The sequence below is a fragment of the Bufo bufo genome, chromosome 8 (genome assembly GCF_905171765.1).
Source record: "Bufo bufo chromosome 8, aBufBuf1.1, whole genome shotgun sequence".
Classification (NCBI taxonomy): domain Eukaryota; kingdom Metazoa; phylum Chordata; class Amphibia; order Anura; family Bufonidae; genus Bufo; species Bufo bufo.
The window spans coordinates 209,302,120-209,322,580 of record NC_053396.1 but is presented as its reverse complement, the minus strand read 5'-3'; the positions used below and the strand labels follow the sequence as shown (position 1 = coordinate 209,322,580).

At 45.4% G+C, this 20,461-nt stretch overlaps 1 protein-coding gene across 4 annotated transcripts in view; it reads right to left on the bottom strand.

The window, feature by feature from the left end:
* Positions 1–365, bottom strand: part of DAXX (death domain associated protein) — a 37,402-nt gene extending 37,037 nt beyond the window's left edge. The window contains exon 1 of one of the 4 annotated variants that reach the window (XM_040442610.1): positions 236–365. The gene's annotated coding sequence lies outside the window, so the exon portion shown is untranslated. The other 3 variants (XM_040442606.1, XM_040442607.1, XM_040442608.1) reach the window with 3 other exon arrangements.
* Positions 366–20,461: the final 20,096 nt, after the last annotated feature.

The following is a 20,461-nucleotide window of genomic DNA, read 5'->3' as shown; positions in this document are numbered from 1 at the left end:
AGCAGCGCCCCCCGGAGGACGGGCAGGAGGTGACACACACCGAGTACACGGAGGACGAGGGGGGTGACAGTGAGGACACACACACCGGGGCTCCGGGCACACCGAGCTCCACACACGCGGCCTCACGGACACACAAGCACCACGTCCGCGGCGGTCGCGGAAGACGAGAAAAGCCGGCAACTACAACAATGGGACCTCCCCGCTCTCGATATTACCGCTCAGCGCTTCCTCTCACCACTTCCGGCCTCCTGTAATGTCACCGACTACCAGAGCGGCATTTCCGCTTCCGGAAAGACAGAGAAAGAACGGCCATGACGCGCCGCTCAGCGAGGGGGGGAGGGGCCCAAGAGGGGTTTCAAAGGAGAAAAGCGCGCGGAGGGGGCGGCGCTGCCGCTACAGCGACGCGTGACGTCACGGCCCACTGTATGGAGGCGTGGTCTACTGTGGCTGTGTGGCGCAGTGGATATTGTATTATTGACTGAGGCCTGAATTGACAGAGGATAAGTTACTGATGTGTGGCCCTGGGGGCCCCTGACTGGAGGAGGCTCAGGACAGCACTTCCTGAAGGCTTGGGCACTAATCATGATGGTTACACACAGCTTGTTGGTTACAGCCTTAATTAAACGCATATATTCATAGTTATAGTCTATAATGGGCACACAGCTTGGTGGTTATAGTCTATAATGGGCACACAGCTTGGTGGTTATAGTCTATAATGGGCACACAGCTTGGTGGTTATAGTCTACAGTCAAGGCCAAAAGTTTTGAGAATGACACAAATATTAGTTTTCACAAAGTTTTCTGCTAAACTGCTTTTAGATCTTTGTTTCAGTTGTTTCTGTGATGTAGTGAAATATAATTACACGCACTTCATACGTTTCAAAGGCTTTTATCGACAATTACATGACATTTATGCAAAGAGTCAGTATTTGAAGTGTTGGCCCTTCTTTTTCAGGACCTCTGCAATTCGACTGGGCATGCTCTCAATCAACTTCTGGGCCAATTCCTGACTGATAGCAACCCATTCTTTCATAATCACTTCTTGGAGTTTGTCAGAATTAGTGGGTTTTTGTTTGTCCACCCGCCTCTTGAGGATTGACCACAAGTTCTCAATGGGATTAAGATCTGGGGAGTTTCCAGGCCATGGACCCAAAATGTCAACGTTAGTTAGTTATCACTTTTGCCTTATGGCACGGTGCTCCATCGTGCTGGAAAATGCATTGTTCTTCACCAAACTGGTGTTGGATTGTTGGAAGAAGTTGCTGTTGGAGGGTGTTTTGGTACCATTCTTTATTCATGGCTGTGTTTTTGGGCAAAATTGTGAGTGAGCCCACTCCCTTGGATGAGAAGCAACCCCACACATGAATGGTCTCAGGATGCTTTACTGTTGGCATGACACAGGACTGATGGTAGCGCTCACCTTTTCTTCTCCGGACAAGCCTTTTTCCAGATGCCCCAAACAATCGGAAAGAGGCTTCATCGGAGAATATGACTTTGCCCCAGTCCTCAGCAGTCCATTCACCAAACTTTCTGCAGAAGATCAATCTGTCCCTGATGTTTTTTTTGGAGAGAAGTGGCTTCTTTGCTGCCCTTCTTGACACCAGGCCATCTCCCAAAAGTCTTTGCCTCACTGTGCGTGCAGATGCGCTCACACCTGCCTGCTGCCATTCCTGAGCAAGCTCTGCACTGGTGGCACTCCGATCCCGCAGCTGAATCCTCTTTAGGATATGATCCTGGCGCTTGCTGGACTTTCTTGGACGCCCTGAAGTCTTCTTAACAAGAATTGAGCCTCTTTCCTTGAAGTTCTTGATGATCCTATAAATTGTTGATTGAGGTGCAATCTTAGTAGCCACAATATCCTTGCCTGTGAAGCCATTTTTATGCAACGCAATGATGGCTGCACGTGTTTCTTTGCAGGTCACCATGGTTAACAATGGAAGAAGAATGATTTCAAGCATCACCCTCCTTTTAACATGTCAAGTCTGCCATTTTAACCCAATCAGCCTGACATAATGATCTCCAGCCTTGTGCTCATCAACATTCTCACCTGAGATAACAAGACGATTACTGAAATGATCTCAGCAGGTCCTTTAATGACAGCAATGAAATGCAGTGGAAAGGTTTTTTGGGGATTAAGTTAATTTCATGGCAAAGAAGGACTATGCAATTCATCTGATCACTCTTCATAACATTCTGGAGTATATGCAAATTGCTATTATAAAAACTTAAGCAGCAACTTTTCCAATTTCCAATATTTATGTAATTCTCAAAACTTTTGGCCACGACTGTATAATGGACACACAGCTTGGTGGTTATAGTTTCTATTGGGCACACAGCTTGGTGGTTATAGTCTATAATGGGCACACAGCTTGGTGGTTATAGTCTATAATGGGCACACAGCTTGGTGGTTATAGTCTACAACAGGCACACAGCTTGGTGGTTATAGTCTCTAATGGTCACACGGCTTGGTGGTTATAGTCACTAATGGGCACACAGCTTGGTGGTTATAGTTTCTAATGGACACACAGCTTGGTGGTTATAGTCACTAATGGGCACACAGCTTGGTGGTTATAGTCTCTAATGGGCACACAGCTTGGCAGGTATAGTCTCTAGTGGGCACACAGCTTGGTGGTTATAGTCTCTAATGGGCACACAGCTTGGTGGTTATAGTTTCTGTTGGGCACACAGCTTGGTGGTTATAGTCTATAATGGGCACACAGCTTGGCAGGTATAGTCTCTAGTGGGCACACAGCCTGGTGGTTATAGTTTCTAATGGGCATACAGCTTAGTGGTTATAGTCACTAATGGGCACACAGCTTGGTGGTTATGGTCTCTAATGGGCACACAGCTTGGTGGTTATGGTCTCTAATGGGCACACAGCTTGGCAGGTATAGTCTCTAGTGGCCAGACAGGTTGGTGGTTATAGTTTTTGCTGGGCTCACATCTTGATGGTTATAGTTCCCGCTAGGTACACAGCAGGGTTGCCAACCGTCCAGAAATTTCTGGACAGTTTTAAAAATAGGCAACTTTTTTTTACTATGTCCGTGAAAAAAGATAGATGTGTCCAGGATTTATTTGAGGCAGGTGGTTCTTGGCTACATCATTTTGGTGGTAATTACCATCATTTTACAGCTCACAGTAATTGCTGGTAATGAGTTCTTATCAGCATATTGCGCTATAGACATGTATTACTTATAATGCTCATCATTCATTATGGTTTTCCAGTTTGTTCGTAAAAAATGTTGGAATAAGTTGTCCAGAAAAAAAGAAAAATTCCAGTTGGCAACCCTGGTACACACCTTTGCAGTTCTAGTCTCTAATGGCCAGACAGATTGGTGGTAATATTTTCTGCTGGGCTCACATATTGGTGTTTATAGTTCCCACTAGCAGGGGGGGGCTGGGCCGGGGGGCAGGGAGGCAATTGCCCCCCCAGGCCGCCCTAAAAAAACGGCCGCTGGGCCGCCCGTCTTTAACAAAAAATGTATTTTTTTTTATTCCTAGGGCCGCACCACCGATCACCACAGGCGGCGCGGCCCTGGATGTAATTGCGGCGGGCAGTAGGAGATGAGCGCTTCCATTGTGGAAGCGCTCATCTCCATATTCATCTGTATCGCCATCCTCAGGACAGTGATACAGATGGCTGTGCTGTGGGGCAGGGGAGGGAGAGGCGTGTCCCTCCCCTGTTCTTCTGATAGGCCGCAGGCACTAATGCCTGCAGCCTATCAGAGGCCGGCTCAGGCAGCGCGATGATGTCATTATCATCGCGCTGCCTGAGCCGGGCAGCACACAGCGGGGGACACAGGCCGGAAGAGGCCTGCATCGCATCGCTGCTGATGGAGGTAAGTATAAGTGTTTTGGGGTTTTTTTCTTTGCGGGGGGAGCTGTCACTATGGATATGGGGGGGGGGGGCTGGCACTATGGCTATGAGGGAGCTGGCACTATGGGGGGGGAGATGGCACTATAGGAAGAGCTGGCACTATGGGGGGGCTTGCACTATGGGGGGCACTTCTTACTGGCACATTATGGGGGGGCACCATGGGGGGAGAGGAGCACTATGAGGGTATCTGGGGGCTCTAAAGTTTTTTTTTTTTTTAATTATTGGCACATTATGGGGGGCACTATGGGGCATCTGGTGTTACTATAGGGGCATTATTTGGGGGCACTATGGGGAAGTGGGGGCTCTAAAGGGGCCTTTTGTATTGGCACATTATGGGGGCACTATGGCATTTGGTGGCACTAAGGGAGCATTTTTTACTGGCACATTATGGGAGGCATTATAGGGGAGAGCGGCACTATGGGGCATTATTTTGGGGCATCTGGTGGGGGCACTAAGAAGGGGCATTTTTTACTGGCACATTGTGGGGGAGAGGAGCACTATAGGGCATTTACAGAGGCACTATATAGGGGTATTTTATACTGGCATACATTATGGGGACATTAGCTCAATTGCGGGCACTAAGTGGAGGTATTTCATGTACTGTCATATTATAGGGAGAATTATTACTACTAGGGGGTATTATGGGGAGCTTTACTACTACTGGGGGGCTATGAGGAACATGATTACTAGTATGGGCACTACAGGGGCATTATTACTACTAAGTGTGCTCTGGCAGAGAATTATTTCTATTGGTGGGATTTTGGGGAGCCCTGTTACTTTGGGGGGCACCCTGGCATAGTATCAGCTTAGCACAATTATTTTTGGGGGACATTATCTTTATACTATTAGTGTCAGGGCGCAGTTATTTTTTAGAGCACTGTCTGCCAATAATTGTTTAAGGGGGCACAAATGTGTGGTAGTAGTATTTCCAGGGGGACTGTTTCTGCAGTATAGTATTGGGGGCACAGTATTGGGGCACTATCTGTGTGGTAGTAGTATTTCCAGGGGGACTGTTTCTGCAGTATAGTATTGGGGGCACAGTATTGGGGCACTATCTGTGTGGTAGTAGTATTTTCAGGGGGGCTGTTTCTGCAGTATAGTATTGGGGGCACTATCTGTGTGGTAGTAGCATTTCCAGGGCGACTGTATCTGCAGTATAGTATTGGGGGCACTGCGGGCACAGTATTGGGGGCACTATCTGTGTGGTATTAGTATTTCCAGGGGGGCTGTTTCTGCAGTATAGTATTGGGGGCACAGCGGGCACAGTATTGGGGGCACTATCTGTGTGGTAGTAGTATTTCCAGGGGGGCTGTTTCTGCAGTATAGTATTGCGGGCACAGTATTGGGGCACTATCTGTGTGGTAGTAGTATTTCCAGGGCGACTGTATCTGCAGTATAGTATTGGGGGCACTGCGGGCACAGTATTGGGGGCACTATCTGTGTGGTAGTAGTATTTCCAGGGGGGCTGTTTCTGCAGTATAGTATTGCGGGCACAGTATTGGGGCACTATCTGTGTGGTAGTAGTATTTCCAGGGGGGCTGTTTCTGCAGTATAGTATTGGGGGCACAGTATTGGGGCACTATCTGTGTGGTATTAGTATTTCTAGGGGGATCATTTCTGCAGTATAGTATTGGGGCACTATCTGTGTGGTATTAGTATTTCCAGGGGGATCGTTTCTGCAGTATAGTATTGGGGCACTATCTGTGTGGTATTAGTATTTCCAGGGGGATCGTTTCTGCAGTATAGTATTGGGGGCACTATCTGTGTGGTAGTAATATTTCCAGGGGGGCTGTTTCTGCAGTATAGTATTGGGGGCACTATCTGTGTGGTAGTAGTATTTCCAGGGGGACTGTTTCTGCAGTATAGTATTGGGGGCACAGAGGGCACAGTATTGGGGGCACTATCTGTGTGGTAGTAGTATTTCCAGGGGGACTGTTTCTGCAGTATAGTATTGGGGGCACAGCGGGCACAGTATTGGGGGCACTATCTGTGTGGTAGTAGTATTTCCAGGGCGACTGTATCTGCAGTATAGTATTGCGGGCACAGTATTGGGGGCACTATCTGTGTGGTATTAGTATTTCCAGGGGGACTGTTTCTGCAGTATAGTATTGGGGGCACAGCGGGCACAGTATTGGGGGTGGCAGGAAAGGGTGTCCAGAAGATGTGAAGATGATGGAAATGTGGAAACTAATCTCTGTTTGTTAATCTCTGCAGAGACGGGAGATGGCAGAAAAATCATCATGGCGGTCTGGTGTGAATGGAGAAGATGAGGAAAGAGAACGTCTACAACAAAGGTGACATCACTGGCTGTAAGAGGTATGTAGCACTATGTAGGAGAGGAGATGCTCCGGCTACTCCCCCTGCCATTTGCAGAAGGAGGATTCAGAGCTGTGTGAGGACGGCAAAGGGGGCAGCAGGCCACGGGCGGGTGGCAGATGGTGGGGGGGAACCTTGAGCAGGATCTGGGGAGGGAGGAGAGCGGAGGAGCTTCCTGGCTGTAGCCGGCTGTTTATTGTATAATGTGAAGCAGGCAGTGCAGCCAGGACGGGCCCCCCCTCTCTCCGTATGATGTGTAGAGACAGGCCTCAACTATAGAATGTCAGCTGTACAGTGTTTGTTGGGAGTGGCCTATTATATGTAGAAGGGGCTTTTAATAATGGGCGGGGCTAAAATGGGCCACTTGACTGGATTTGCCCCCCAGGACTAAGGCTGCCAGCCCTCCCCTGCCCACTAGGCACACTGCTTTGTAGTTATACTCTCTAATGGGCACACAGTTTACTGTGTCTCGGTCTTGGGTCTCACAGCTAAGTTGTTCTCTCTCCAGGAATGTCCAGGAGGCACCCAGAAAAAAGGGGAGACCTCCCAGACTCCCAAGAAAAGCAAGCAAATCTTCCAGCTGCTGCATGAAAGCCGCCTTCAATGAGCTCTTAAATGTATGTGGCCCTGGGATGCTGTGTTCATTGGCCCCAGCACCCGAACATGTATTAAGGGGTTGGGGACGTGTTTTCAAGGGTGCACGAACTTCAGGTTGTTCCATCAGCAAGGAAAGTGGTGCTGTCCCATTTGGCTAGACCTCAGCTGGTAAGAGGTATATGCAGTGGCACTGTGCACAGTGTTACTATATGCACATACTACTTCTGTGTCCTCTGGCCATCATGAGTCCTGATGCCTCTCTACCAGAGTCTGGATCATGCCCAGCAGGGTACATTTAAACCGTTCACGTGTGCAATTTCCCTGAGGATGATGGGTTAATTCACAACTTCTTGATGCCATGCAGAAAATATAAATATAGGATCAGCTGGGACTCTGATCAGCCGGCAGCCGAAATAGCAGACACAAGTCCTTATCAGTCAGGAAGTGGTGGGGGTCATTTGTTTCCTTGGTGGGAACCTCAATTGCAAATTTGGAAAAGATTGTGCAGATCAGAGCATTAGTGTTGATCGAGCACCAAAGTGCTCGAGTAGAACACTTTGGGATACTCGGGTGCTCTACCGAGCACAATGGAAGTCAATGGGAGAACCCGAGCATTAAACCAGACACCCCCTGCTGTGAAGAGGGGAGGGTGTCTGGTTCACTGAAATGGTTTGGGAACAGCATGGGGAGGATGTCTGGATGCATCTTGAACTCCCAGGTCGCTGCTGGGAACGATGTTGTCCGAGTAATACGCCAATATTACAGACTGACAATAATGCGCACAAAACCGAAGATAAAATCGATTTTAGAGGAAAAATTGTTAGGAAACATTCTTTCCTGTATATTTACTTGTAAATAAAGTGCAAGTGCTGCCAAACATTACAAGGAAGAGGAACTCCGATACAACCTGTATATCACATAAAGGAGGGCCTCATTCACATTGTGGTACAATTGTTCAGGTATTGAGACTCCTACGCTCATGAAAGGGCTGCCAAAAACTGCAAGGAAACGGCACTACAACACACCCTTTATTACACATAAAGGAGGGCATCATACACACCCTTCAAAAATTATGATTGATGGCCTGCTGGTGAACCTCTAAAACATTAGGGGCGGGGGGTCTGCTGCGTCTGACCCACTAAAACATTATGGGCGAGGGTCTGCTGCTGAGCTGACCATCTAAAACTTTTTGGGTGAGGGCCTGCTGCTGAGCTGACATCTAAAACATTATGGGCGAGGGCCTGCTGCTGAGCTGACCATCTAAAGCATTAGGGGTGAGGGTCAATGTAGGTGGAGACGGAAACCCTGATGGAATTAGGGCCCGCTATCCTTGGCGTCGGTAGCACCTGTGCCATCCCAGGGTACGACTCTCCCCCGGCCTCCACAACGTTCACCCAGTGTGCCGTCAGGGAAATGTAGCGTACCTGGCCATAAGCACTTGTCCATGTGTCAGTTGTTATGTGGACCTTCCCAATAACTGCGTTGGTCAGGGCACGGGTGATGTTACGGGACACATGCTGGTGTAAGGCAGGGACGGCACACCGGGAAAAATAGTGGCGGCTGGGGATTGAGTAACAAGGGACGTCCGCCGCCATCAGGCTGCAGAAAACCTCAGTGTTCACAAGCCTAAATGGCAACATTTCCAGGGCCAGCAATTTGGAAAGGTGCGCATTTAGTGCTATGGCCTGTGGGTGGCTGGGTATTTGCACTTTCGTTCAAAAGCCTGGGGTATGGACATCTGTACGCTGCGTTGGGATACAGAAGTGGATGTGCTAGCTGATGGTGCTTGCGAAGGTGCAGGTCGGGAGGCATCCAGGTCTGCGTCTTGGACAGGGGATTGGCCAGCACGTAACACATGGGAAGAGGAGGCAGTGGTGTGACCCGCAGACACTGATTGTGGACCCAGGCGTTCGGGCCACCTATTAGGGTGCTTTGATGCCATGTGGCGGGTCATGGTGGTGGTGGTGAGGTTGCTGGTGTTCACGCCCTTGTTCATTTTGGTACGGCAAAGGTTGCAAATGATAATTCTTTTATCGTCCACACTTTCCTCAAAAAAGCACCAGACTGCGGAACACCTAGCTCTTGGCAAGGGAGATTGCCGCAAGGGGCTGCTCCGGGGAACAGTAACGGGCCTGTTTGGTGTGGCTCGGCTTCTCCCTTTTGCCACCCCACTGCCTCTTCCAGCCTGCGGATCCCTCCCCCTCTGTACTGCTGTCCTCGCTCGGCTTGCCGCATTTCCAGGTTGGGTCAGTGATTTCATCGTCCACCACCTCCTCTTCCACTTCCTCACTCTGGTCATCCTCCTGACTTGTTGACCTAACAACAGCCTCACTTATTGACAACTGTGTCTCATCCTCATCATCAACCTCTTGAGACACTAATGCCGTGGACTTATTGGCAACTGTGTCTCATCATCATCCCCCTCGTGAAACTCTAATTGCCGTTCCCCCCCATTATCTTCTTGTGACTGTGGATGCTCAAGAGTTTGGTCATCAGTGCACACAATCTCCTCCTGTCCCTCTTCAAACAGGCTTGGCGTGAGGCCTAAATCAAGGAATGGCGATGAAAAGAGCTCCTCAGAATATCCGAGTGTGGGATCACTTGTTTGCCAAGACTCTCCATGGTAGGAGGAAGAGGATCAGGGTGAGGATTCTGTTGACCAGACTCTTGGCTACTGAGACTGGACTTTGTGGAAGACAGGGTGGTGCTTAACCGACTGGAAGCATTATCTGCTGCAATCCAACCGACCACCTGGTCGCATTGGTCTGACTTCGAGAGTGGTGTCCTGCGCCGCCCTGCAAACTGGGACATAAAGCTAGGTATCGTGAATGAGTGTGTTTCTTGTGCTCTGGCAGCAGGCACAGTTTCACCACGGCCTCTGCGTGCACCATCAGCAGCACGGCCACTTCCCCGTCCCTTACTGCTCGCGTTCTGCATATTAAATGGTATATATGCGCTTGCAAGTATGTCACGCGTACAGTAGCGCAGGTTTTGTAAGTGTATGCGCAAATAAGCTGAATGTCACTGATATTTATGATGCGCAAACGTTATGCAGGAGATGTAGCGCAGGTAATGTCGCTGCTGTCACCAGGGGCTAATAAAAGATTACAGTCAATGTCACAGATATTTGGGATGCGGAAATGTTATACAGGAGAGGTACCACAGGTAATGGCGCTGCTGTCACCAGCGGCTAAGTAAAAATTACAGTCAATGTCACAGATATTTGGGATGCGGAAACGTTATACAGGAGTAGTACCACAGGTAATGTCGCTGTCACCAGCAGCTAAGAAAAAATTACAGTCAGTGTCACTGATATTTGGGATGCGGAAACGTTATACAGGAGATGTAGCGCAGGTAATGTAACTGTCCGCAGCGGACACCGTCTGCGGAAAAAGTACACTGGATGTGACAGATATTTTTAGGCTACACATATGTTACACAGGAGATGCAGCGCAGATAATGTCGCTGTCTGCAGCGGCTAAACAATTCCAAGCTATTTAGCGCTTGTTGCGCTAAAAATATATATTGCTGCCAGATACAACAATAGTCCTTAAAAGGACTATTGGATCTCTAACACCAACCCTGCCTAACAATAAAATAAAACTCAATTCCCTACACTATCTGTCCCTTCTACAGCACAGCTCTCCCTGACTAAGACTGAGCCGAACCACGTGTCATCGGGTGCTTTATAGCACCCGATGGTGCATTCCAGCCCGCCAATCACTGTAATGCCAGTAACCAACATGGCTACGGCATTACAGTGAGTGTCAGTACTTACCTGCACGTTTATTGGCTGCGTGGCAGCCAACGTGCGGGGAGGAGACTCGAGCACACGCGGTATTCGGCCAAACATCGCGATGCTCGATCCGAACTGGTGTTCAGCCGAGCATGCTCGCTCAACACTACAGAGCATACTTGTAACCTAAGATTACTACTTTTGTGGTTAGAAAATCCATAGTCGACAACATCCATCAAGGGTACACTCTTCCAACATACTCATACTCTATTGGAAATACTCTTGAACCTGGGCCTTTGTTTTAGCGACACAGACAGAAGTGTCTTCCCACCAACTGACAGTTTATTTTGCCTTCTGGACGCCCAGTGATAGAGAAAATCCTCTCTGTACAGCCAGGTGACCTTGTTTCGCAGAGTAGGAACTTTGCTGGCAAGCAGGCCACAGTCTGCATGGAGGGTCCTTTTAAAAAATAAATAAATAGGAATTAGACTTACCGGTAATTCGGTTTCCAAAGAGTCCCTCATGACAGCACAACAGGAGGTTGTTCCCCTTTGACCTTCTTGGGACAGGAAACAGAGAGGTTCAAAGGTCCCCCCTTTTAACCTCTCTGAGAACAATATATATATATATATATATATATATTATTATTTTTAAAAAAATTTTGGGGGGGGGGGGGGTAATATACTAATGCTGTCATGTTGGACTCCTGGAAAGACAATTACCGGTAAGACTAATTACCGATTTCCAGGACATCCCCCATCACAGCACATGGGAGAAATACCCAATTAATTTAACTTTTTTAGGGGGGGACCACTGCTTGAAGGACCTTTCGTCCAAACACTAAATTTTGATTGGAGAGGAGGTCTAAACGATAATGTTTGCAAAAGGTATTATAATTTGTCCATGTAGCTGCTCTACAGATTTGATCTATCGTGGCATTAGCTTTCTCTGCCCTCGATGTTGCCATAGCCCTGGTCAAATGGGCTTTATTGGAGATTAGACAGCTCTTTTTCTGTAAAGAGTATGCCTCACGGATTGTATCTTTGATCCATCTTGCCAAGGTTTGTTTAGTAACTTTTTGGCCTTTATTTTTTCCTCCGTGCTGAATAAATAAATTTTAATTTGGTCTACAAGCCTCTGTTGACTGGTGATATTTAACTATTGTCCTCCGCACATCCAAGCAATAGAAACGCTCCTGTTTGGCATTTCTAGGAGAAGCACAAAAGGACAGAAGAATTATTTCCTGTTCTTTATGGAAGGAGGAGACTACTTTTGGTAAAAAGGCTGGGTCTAACGTTAAGATTACACGGTCATCAAGAATTTTTAGATAAGGTTCTATTATAGATCTTGAATTTCCCCCTATCCTACGAGCGGAGGTAATGGCTACCAGGAAGGCAGCTTTCATTGTCAAATATTTTGAGGAGCTGTCATCTAATGGCTCAAACGAAGGGAGTTTAGGACTAAGGCTAAGTCCCAGGTTAGGACATTTTGTCTTATTATGGGCCTTCATCTGGAAATGGCCTTAAAAAACCTTTTTACCCATCTATGTTTAGCTAAAGGGAAATCTCAAACCTAAATCAAACCCTTTCTGAAGAAAGTCTAGGTTGCGTGAATTGGTAGGTGAGGCATCGTCTGGGTGTTCCAAAAATAACCAGGAACCAATTTTTTTCCAGATTTTCCCGTATATGGCTGAAGTAACTGGTTTGCAACTCTTTTGTAACGTTGCAATTACTTTTTACGAAAGACCTTACTTCTTCAGTATTTCCCTTTCAGGATCCAGGCCGTCAAATTCAAGGTCTTCAGATCTGGATGTTTTAGAGGACCCTGGACCAGAAGATCCTGTCTCAATGGGAGAACTAATGTTTCTTCTATACATATTGCCCTGAGGAGCGAGTACCAGCTCCTTTTGGGCCAGGCCGGAGTAATAAATAGCAATTTTGTCGTGTTCTCGCCAATTTTCCTCAGTACTGCCGGAATAAGAGGGATTGGTGAGAAAGCATATGCGAAATCTATGTTCCGTGTTTGTGACATTGCGTCCTCTGCAAGAGGATTGTCTCTTGGATTTAGAGAGTAAAAACATCTTGTCTGTGTGTTTACTCTGGTCGCAAATAGGTCTATCTGAGGCTGACCCCATTTGTGACATAACTCCAGGAATACTTCTCTGTTTAGCATCCACTCCCCAGGATCGACCCCTTTCCTGCTCAGGAAATCTGGCGTTGTGTTTTCTTTGCCCCTCAGACGTAAGGCTGAGATTGATAACACGTGTGATTGGGCCCATCGAAAAATCTGATCTGTTACCTTCTGTAGCAAGGGGTTCCTGATACCCCCCTGGTGTTTGAGGCAACATATGCTTCTCTTTTACGATATTTTGGGCCTGTTTCAAAGCCTTCAGAACCGCTGTTGGCTCTTTTAAGTTAGATGACCTTAGGCTCTCTAGAGGAGACCATTCTCCTTTAAAATATAGATGTTCCACCTGGGTTCCGCAGCCCAATTTGCTGGCATCCGTGGTTACAGTCACCATTGGATCCAACTTCCAGGGAATTCCCTTCACTAGGTTGTGTGTAGTTAACCACCAGTTCAGGGAGTTCTTTACCCCTGTGGTAAGGAAAATCCTTTTGTCTAAAGACTTTTGACACTTGTACCACCGGGATAGTATCAGATTCTGTAAAGGCCTTGAATGAAAATGGGCCCCGGGAATCATGGGTATACAAGATGTCATAATGCCCAGAATCCTCATTGCCTCTCTGATCGTGCAACTTTTCTTCTTTTTGAAGTGTTACAATTTTATTACCATGGCATATTGTTTGGCTATAGGAAGAAAGGCTCTCTCTTTCACTGAATCTAGAAGTGTACCCAAGAAAATCTTCCTGGTTTCCAACCGCAGATCTGATTTGTTGAAGTTGATAATCCATCCCAATTTCTCCAGCACGTTCAGTGTTAATTGAAGATGATCTTTGAATATTTCTTGAGATTGGGCTGTTAATAGGAAGTTGTCCAGGTATGGGATTATAATTATTTTGTGGTGTCTTAGGAAAGCCATCACTTCTACCATCAGTTTTGTAAAAATCCTCCGAGCTGACAAGATTCCGAATGGCAGGCACTGAAACTCATGTATGTGGCTGTTCACTTTTATTGCAAATCTCAGATATTTTTGGTGATGAGGATGAATAGGGATATGGTAATTTGCATCCTTCAAGTCTTTTGTGCACATGAATGCTGCTGGGGTGATGAGTGGAATGGCTGATCGAATAGATTCCATCTTGAATTTTCAGTAGGAGATCCACTTGTTCAGGAATTTGAGGTTTATAATTGCCCTGAATGATTAGTTTAGTTTTTTACCATAAACAGTTTGGAGTAATGACCCTTGAAATGTTGATGCGAGGGAACTGGGACAATGGCCTTCATCTTGCACAGAGACTGAATATCCAGTAGAAGTTGATTCTGTAGTGTTGCTGAATAAGAATTGGTTATTTGAAAACGCTGTGGGGGAGGAGACTTGAATTCTAGTTTGTAACCCTCCTAAATGGTACGGGTTACCCAGGGATTTTTTGTAATGTAAACCCATTCCTGGCTGAAAATATGAAGTCATCCTCCCACCGGGATGGCGTCATTGTTTGCCGGGATTATTTGTGTTGTTCGGGTTAAGAAGGAAACCTCTTCCTCCTTTTGGGTAGCTCCATCTACCTGATTTTCCTTTCCCTCTATTTGACGAGTACTGGGACTGTCTGTTTGTTCTCTGAAAGGGCTGACTTTTTCTGGGCTTCTCTTTTGGAAATAATTTCTTCTTGTCAGCCGCTCTTTCTAAAATGGTATCCAATACTGGTCCAAATACGTAAGAACCGGAAAATGGTATGGCACATAACTTATTTTTAGAAGCTGTCCAGGGCTTTAGCCACAAGGCCCTACTAGCGGTATTTGATAGTGTTCCACTTCGTGGTGAAAACCTGATAAATTCTGCAGAAGCGTCACCCATGAAAGCTGTGCCCATTTTTTAGCAAAGGCAGAGAATCTAGAATTACATCTCTAGGTATCTTGAGCTTTAGATGGTTTTCCAATTAATTGAGCCATAATCCCATAGCTCTGGCTACCAATGTGGCAGCAATATTAGTATTGATTGTTGCAGCTGAACATTCCCAGACTCTTTTTAAGAGACCATCAGGTTTTCGGTCCATGGGATCTTTTAATTGAGAGGAGTCTTCAAACGGGATGGTCGTCTTTTTTGCAACCTTTGCTACATGGACATCTATTTATGGAATTTCTTCCCATATTTTAGTGTCCTCCGGATTAAATAGAAGGCGACTTTTGAATTCTCGAGGAATAGAAAGTTTCTTTTCTGCGTCTTCCCATTCCTTCAATATCATTTCTCATAGATTGGAATTAACCGGAAACAGCTTCCTTTTCTTTGCCGTTAATCCTCCAAACATCTCGTCCTGAGTTGTTTTGGGTTGCTGAACCTCCTCCACCTCCATAGTTTCCCTTACTGCTGATAGTAATGAATCCAAATCTTCCAAAGAAATTATAATTTTCCAAATTATAATTTAGGGGGAAACCAAGTCTAAGGACAACATATCTCAGGAGCTCCTCCCACTTTATTAATGAAGCAGGCACGTGACGTAGCGAGTGACGCTACGCTGCCGGCCAGCCTGCATTCCACGGTAGTTACAGTCCTGATCAAAAGTTTAAGACCACTTGAAAAATGGCAAAAAATCATATTTAGCATGGCTGGATCTTAACAAGGTTCTAAGTAGAGCTTCAACATGCAACAAGAAGAAATGGGAGGGAGACAAAACATTTTTTGAGCATTCAATTTAATGAAAACAACGAATAAACTGAAACAGGCTGTTTTTCAGCTGATCAAAAGTTTAGTACAACACCTCCAAAAAAAAAGAAACCCCCCCAAAACAGAAATCCAACTTCCAAACATGAACTCAGTAATGAGTAGCTCCGCCATTATTGTTTATCACTTCCAAAATTCGTTTTGGCATGCTTGATGCAAGCGTTTCCATGAGGTGAGTGGGAACATTTCTCCAAGTGGTGAAGACGGCCGCACGAAGGCCCTCTACTGTCTGGAACTGTTGTCCATTTTTGTAAACTTCCCTTGCCATCCATCCCCAAAGGTTCTCAATTGGATTTAGATCAGGGGAACACGCAGGATGGGCCAAAAGAGTGATGTTATTCTCCTGTAAGAAGTCCCTTGTCCTGCGGGCATTGTGTACTGTAGCGTTGTCCTGTTGAAAAACCCAGTCGTTACCACACAGACAAGGGCCCTCAGTCATGAGGAATGCTCTCTGCAACATCTGGACATAGCCAGCGGCCGTTTGACGCCCCTGCACTTCCTGAAGCTCCATTGTTCCACTGAAGGAAAAAGCCCCCCAGACCATTATGGCGCCCCCTCCACTCAAATATCCATTCAATTGAGACGGGTAAAGGGGTCTCCTGGTTAATTGATCATATTAGATCTGTACATAATGGCGATGTATCTGTCCTCAGGTTTGCTGGACTTGAAACCGTACCTCTCGCTCCCCGAGGGGGCGACAGGGGACGCGATTTATTGAAAAGAGAAGGGCGCTGGATCATACGCTCCGCAGCTACTGGTCCCTTAGGTTTAAACGAGAAACTGGACATGAGTGTTTTTCTGTGACATCCATAAATATGATTTTTCTGTGACGCCCATAAATATGACTGCTCTGATTATTGCTTTTAATTATATGTGTTACTATGTTTCTGTTTGGCTGACACCCCAGGGTGCAGTTACGCCCACTCCATGATGCAGACACCACAATTAGTGCACTTAGTCAGCACCTGTGGTACTACTGGGCGCATAAAAATGCAGTCACTCCTTGTGAGTCAGTCAAACGTGGCCAGATGAAGCGTGGACAACGCGAAACGGCCGTCGCCATGTAACCTGCGATTGTATCATGTTTTGCATCCCTCCCCTCTGCTGAAATAAAAGTACATTTTGCTACGTTAGGTGAGTGCCGCCATTCATCTTTATTCATTGGAGTTAGATAGTATGTACCACAGCAGAGGTTTGCGCTACTTTAACAAATAAGCATTACATGACTACACTTTACTGCTGTGTGCGGGGCCCGGTGTATTAGAGTAGAGTCACTGCACCGGGCCCCGCCACGAGTGTGGCCAGCCTCTCCTCCCTCCCCGCTGATACATCGCAGGCCGTGCTATGCAGCATAGCGGCTGGCGATGTATCAGTGTTAGCAGAGTATTGGGGGGTCACTAGTTACACAGAGACACTGTTATGGGGAAGGATCTGTGGATGACACATATATAGCATAAGATGCTATATTGCTATATACAGTTGTGTTCAAAATAATAGCAGTCAGACATCACTAACCTGATCAATCACTGTTTTTGGTAGAAATGATATTTGTACATGGCAAATAATTTAGTAACAGGTGTAGTAGAGTAATAGAAATCCAACAGACCCAACAGTCATGACATGAATGCTGCTGATTCTCTGTAATTCAATCACTCTTGAGGTAGATATACCAATTTATTGCCATAGAAGGGATAGCTATAATCCATACAAGACGAATTCCCAGGCGCTGCCTCCCATTATAACAGGTCTGGGTAGGATCTTTGCTAAATTTCTGTGCTCTGGTCACACTAATGTTCCTTTAACTTCAGGCTGACCCATACTATCTCCAGGTGTAGAGTATACTATACCCTATAAATCACATGGCCGGTACACATATATGTCTTGCACTCCTTGAATTACGGAACATACAATTTCAATCAATATTGAACCCATTGTCCATGGAGGAATGTGGCTCCAAATACAGCTTTGCGCTAAACTGTAGATCACGACTAGGTACTGTAGACGACTCCACGCCAGGCACAGAGGCCAGGAGGCGCACACGCCAGGCACAGAGGCCAGGAGGCGCACACGCCAGGCACAGAGGCCAGGAGGCGCACACGCCAGGCACAGAGGCCAGGAGGCGCACACGCCAGGCACAGTATACATTTTTCCTGAATAAAGGAATCAAGTCAGACCTAACTAAGCCAGGTTGCTAGACCTGAAAGATTTAAGTCTGTGACCTTGTCAATTGAATTCAGCCTGAAAATTTGAAATCCACATTCAGTCCTCATTAAAGAAACAGGTGATGCTACTATCGCCTGAGTTCCCATTTGGATCCACACACAGATTCTTAATTAAAGTAATTAGAACTGTTGAGGCAATCCAGCTGGTTAACCTGTTTAGGACATAGGGCGTAAAAATATCACATGACCTAACCCCTCAGGTGAATACCATAAAAAAAAAAAAGGTGTAAAAAAAAAAGCAATTTTTTGTCACCTTACATCACAAAAAGTGTAATAACAAGCGATCAAAAAGTCATACGCACCCCAAAATATTGCCAATCAAATCGTCATCTCATCCCGCAAAAATCATACCCTACCCAAGATAATCGCCCAAAAACTGAAAAAACTATGGCTCTCAGACTATGGAAACACTAAAACACGATTTTTTTTGTTTAAAAAATGAAATCATTGTGTAAAACTTACATTAAAAAAAAAATAGTATACTTATTAGGTATCGCCGCGTCCGTGACAACCTGCTATATAAAAATACCACATGATCTAACCTGTCAGATGAATGTTGTAAATAACAAAAAAGAAAAAACGGTGCTAAAACAGCTATTTCTTGTTATCTTGCCTCACAAAAAGTGTAATATAGAGCAACCAAAAATCATATGTACCCTAAACTAGTACTAACAAAACTGCCACCCTATCCTGTAGTTTATAAAATGGGGTCACTTTTTTGGAGTTTCTACTCTAGGGGTGCATCAGGGGGGCTTCAAATGGGACATGGTGTCAAAAAAAACAGTCCAGCAAAATCTTCCTTCCAAAAACCGTATGGCATTCCTTTCCTTCTGCGCCCTGCCGTGTGCCCGTACAGCGGTTTACGACCACATATGGGGTGTTTCTGTAAACTACAGAATCAGGGCCATAAATATTGAGTTTTGTTTGGCTGTTAACCCTTGCTTTGTTACTGGAAAAAAATTATAAAAATGGAAAATCTGCTAAAAAAGTGAAATTTTGAAATTGTAGCTCTATTTTCCATTAATTCATGTGGCACACCTAAAGGGTTAACAAAGTTTGTAAAATCAGTTTTGAATACCTTGAGGGGTGTCGTTTTTAGAATGGGGACATTTTTGGGTGGTTTCTATTATGTAAGCCTCGCAAAGTGACTTCAGACCTGAACTGGTCCTTAACCACTTCAGCCCCCAGTGCTTAAACACCCTTAATGACCAGGCCACTTTTTACACTTCTGACCTACACTACTTTCACCATTTATTGCTCGGTCATGCAACTTACCACCCAAATGAATTTTACCTCCTTTTCTTCTCACTAATAGAGCTTTTATTTGGTGGTATTTCATTGCTGCTGACATTTTTACTTTTTTTGTTATTAATCGAAATTTAACGATTTTTTTGCAAAATAATGACATTTTTCACTTTCAGTTGTAAAATTTTGCAAAAAAAACTACATCCATATATAAATTTTGCTCTAAATTTATTGTTCTACATGTCTTTGATAAAAAAAAAATGTTTGTGTAAAAAAAAAATGGTTTGGGTAAAAGTTATAGCGTTTACAAACTATGGTACAAAAATGTGAATTTCCGCTTTTTGAAGCAGCTCTGACTTTCTGAGCACCTGTCATGTTTCCTGAGGTTCTACAATGGCCAGGCAGTACAAACACCCCACAAATGACCCCATTTCGGAAAGTAGACACCCTAAGGTATTCGCTGATGGGCATAGTGTGTTCATAGAACTTTTTATTTTTTGTCACAAGTTAGCGGAAAATGATGATTTTTTTTTTTTTCTTACAAAGTCTCATATTCCACTAACTTGTGACAAAAAATAAAAAGTTCTATGAACTCACTATGCCCATCAGCGAATACCTTGGGGTCTCTTCTTTCCAAAATGGGGTCACTTGTGGGGTAGTTATACTGCCCTGGCATTCTAGGGGCCCAAATGTGTGGTAAGGAGTTTGAAATCAAAATGTGTAAAAAATGACGAGTGAAATCCGAAAGGTGCTCTTTGGAATATGGGCCCCTTTGCCCACCTAGGCTGCAAAAAAGTGTCACACATCTGGTATCTCTGTATTCAGGAGAAGTTGAGGAATGTGTTTTGGGGTGTCTTTTTACATATACCCATGCTGGGTGAGATAAATATCTTGGTCAAATGCCAACTTTGTATAAAAAAATGGGAAAAGTTGTCTTTTGCCAAGATATTTCTCTCACCCAGCATGGGTATATGTAAAATGACACCCCAAAACACATTCCCCAACTTCTCCTGAGTACGGAGATACCAGATGTGTGACACTTTTTTGCAGCCTAGGTGGGCAAAGGGGCCCATATTCCAAAGAGCACCTTTCGGATTTCACAGGTCATTTTTTACAGAATTTGATTTCAAACTCCTTACCACACATTTGGGCCCCTAGAATGCCAGGGCAGTATAACTACCCCACAAGTGACCCCATTTTGGAAAGAAGACACCCCAAGGTATTCCGTGAGGGGTATGGCAAGTTCCTAGAATTTTTTATTTTTTGTCACAAGTTAGTGGAAAATGATGATTTTTTTTTTTTTTTTTTCATACAAAGTCTCATATTCCACTAACTTGTGACAAAAAATAAAAACTTCCATGAACTCACTATGCCCATCAGCGAATACCTTGGGGTCTCTTCTTTCCAAAATGGGGTCACTTGTGGGGTAGTTATACTGCCCTGGCATTCTAGGGGCCCAAATGTGTGGTAAGGAGTTTGAAATCAAATTCTGTAAAAAATGACCTGTGAAATCCGAAAGGTGCTCTTTGGAATATGGGCCCCTTTGCCCACCTAGGCTGCAAAAAAGTGTCACACATCTTGTATCTCTGTATTCAGGAGAAGTTGAGGAATGTGTTTTGGGGTGTCTTTTTA